The sequence below is a fragment of the Fragaria vesca genome, linkage group LG1 (assembly GCF_000184155.1).
Source record: "Fragaria vesca subsp. vesca linkage group LG1, FraVesHawaii_1.0, whole genome shotgun sequence".
NCBI lineage: Eukaryota > Viridiplantae > Streptophyta > Magnoliopsida > Rosales > Rosaceae > Fragaria > Fragaria vesca.
In genome coordinates, this window is record NC_020491.1 from 18,282,912 (window position 1) to 18,285,865 (window position 2,954).

The following is a 2,954-nucleotide window of genomic DNA, read 5'->3' on the forward strand; positions in this document are numbered from 1 at the left end:
TTTGTGAATTTTAGTCATCGGAATCACAACGTGTCTACTAATGTTGTATAACTTGTTTAGTAGGTTATACAACTTTGTGAACCAACTCTATATAGGAAGCAAAATTATCAAAAATCTCGTGAAATAAGATGTGTTCAGAATGGTGAAATACGCTATGGTTCAAAAATCACGTAAATTGGGTAAAGTCTCGGTGCCGATAGTAGCGGTCAACCCTATTTACCGTTATTATTCCTATATGGAGCCCTATCGTCGGAAGGCAAATGTCTCAAAATTTTTATATAGGCGGTTGTGTCTCATCTACGTGAAAGTTTTTCGTGTGGAAGGTTTGACCAAACTACTTAATATAGAGGGAGATATGAGCGTTTTCGTGAATTTATAGACTTTAGCCGACGATATATTAAAAAAGTCGTCGGCTAAGGTCAAAAATTTTTGGGAGGAAAATTTTCAAAGGACTTTAGCCGACGAAAATATATGAAAAGTCGTCGGCTAAAGTCGAAAAATTTTCAAAATTTTTTGGCGGTCAACCAAAATTTTCAAAATTTTCAAAAGAGTTTAGCCGACGAAAATAAAGAATTTTGTCGGCTAGAGTTCTTTATATAGGAGTTTTACCGAAGGTGGATGGTAAGAAGTCTATTTCGCCTGCCAGATTTTCTTCTCGGCCTAGCTCCGCCGTCAAGCCACCGGAGACCGCCACACTTGTCCCAAAAGCTTCGCTGTCGTCTCTACTTCATTGCTGGACAGGTGGTGCATCGAGTGGCGCCGCCGTGAGAGATAAATCGAGCTCCAAAACTCCGCCGGTTCGGATTCGGTGTCGATCGAATTTCTCCTTCCTTAGGTCACCATTTGGTGAGTTCTATATATGGATAAGTTGAGTTTGATTAGTACTACATTCCCCTAGAATTTGGTAGCTCGATTCGGTATGTGTGAGGAGAATCGAAGATTTGAAGTTTTTAGGGTTTAAAATTGGGGATTTTTATATTTTGATTCAATTAACCTATTTAGGCTTAGAATTGGGCTTCGACTTCTTCTAGAAAGTTGTTCGAAATGTTGAGAGGAAGATTCTGTCAAATTTTGGTGGTGATTGGAGGTGACCGAAAGTTTTTGCAGTTTTTTTTTCAAAAACCAGCAACTTTAGCCGACGATATTTAAAGGTTTAGCCGACGATATTTAAAGGTTTATTCGTCGGCTATAGTATTTTTAAATTTTTTTATAAGGTTTAGCCGACGAATTATGGCATATTTCGTCGGCTATAGTTATTTTTTAAATTTTTTTATAAGGTTAGCCGACAAAACAGACTATATTTCGTCGGCTATAGTTATTTTTTAAAATTTTTTATAAGGTTTAGCCGACGAAACAGACTATATTTCGTCGGCAGTAGTTATTTTTTTAAATTTTTTTTTTATAAGGTTTAGCCGACGAAACATACTATATTTCGTCGGCTATAGTCTGGGAAAAAATTTTTATTACAGACTTTAGCTAACGAATATCTTAATTGTTTCGTCGGTTAAAGTCTGGGAAAAAAACCGACGACATGTTTTTCGTCGGCTAAACTGCGGGACTATGGCCGACGAAATTTTTTTTTTCGTCGGCTAAAGTCATCACTGACGACCTTTTCCCGACGAAATCTTAGCCGACGATGGCTCGTCGGCTAAGATCTTAGCCGACGAATTAAGCTAACAAGCCGACGAAAATTTTTCGTCGGCTAAAGTGCTTGTCCTGGTAGTGGAAGTATTCCATCCAAGCGAATGACAAAAACTCCCTAAAAACCCACCTGAGGCATCACGAAACACACCCCCCCAAGCTGCTGGACCTTGATTGCCTTTTGCTAAATCGTCTGTGTTAACTTTGATCCAAGGAAAAAACGGAGGCTGCCATAAGACATGTTGAATTCTATGAGCCTTACCACCTTTAGGAGCAACTCCAAGAGAGGCCAATAAACGGGCATCAAGAACACCCTTATAGTGACCAGGAGCAAAAAGGCTAATTTGACGAATCCATGCCATAATAGAGCAACACATTGTATAGAAATTAGGGGATCGATTATCAAACCTTAGCTTATTCCGAGCCTTCCATAGAGCCATGAAAGTAAATATGCCAGCTGCTAGCCACAAATTAAAAAGCTGCGAGGAGAAAGGCTTTCGACAATAGCTCTTCCAAAAATCTATCAGGGAGTTGACACTACCAGAAGAAAGGCTTTAGCCGACGAAAATAAAAAAACCAGGCCAACGTAATTTTTTTTTCGTCGGCTAAAGTCCACTTTAGCCGACGTAATTTTTTTTCGTCGGCTATGGTCAACTTTAGCCGAGGAAAGTAATATTTCATCGGCTGAATAATTTTTTTCGTCGGCTATAGTCTGTGAACTTTAGCCGACGAAATTTTTAAAAGTTTAACCGACGAAGAAAATTCGTCGGCTAAAGTGGACTTTAGCCGACTAAATTTTTAAACTTTAGCCGACGAAATTTTTAAAAGTTTAGCCGACGAAAAAATATAATTTCGTCGGCTAAAGTGCCTTATATTTGCAGATCTAGACAACAACTCATCTGAGAAAAAAAAACTATACGTAGAACCTTCAAACGCAAAAAAGTCGTGAAATAAGATATGACCAGAACGCTGAAATACGACTACGGTTGAAAAATCACAGTATTCCGGTAAAGTCTCGGTGCCGATAGTTGACTTACCCTTACTATTCACTATGTTGCAGATTTGGCGTTTGGTGTCTGATTGACTATTGTGATACCTTTTCGGAAGCGTAACGGCGGTACGAGTCAGAATCATTGCTAATGCCATGATGTATAGGCTTTTTTGGCCATCCGAGTCCGTTTAGGGCTTGAAATGCAGTTTTCTTATTTTTCGATTTAGAGTTGACCGTTTCGATCGAGCCCTTAACGTTGTCGAATCCAGTTGAATTTTTTACCATAGACATCTTTCGTCATAATGATCATATCTGACGGTCG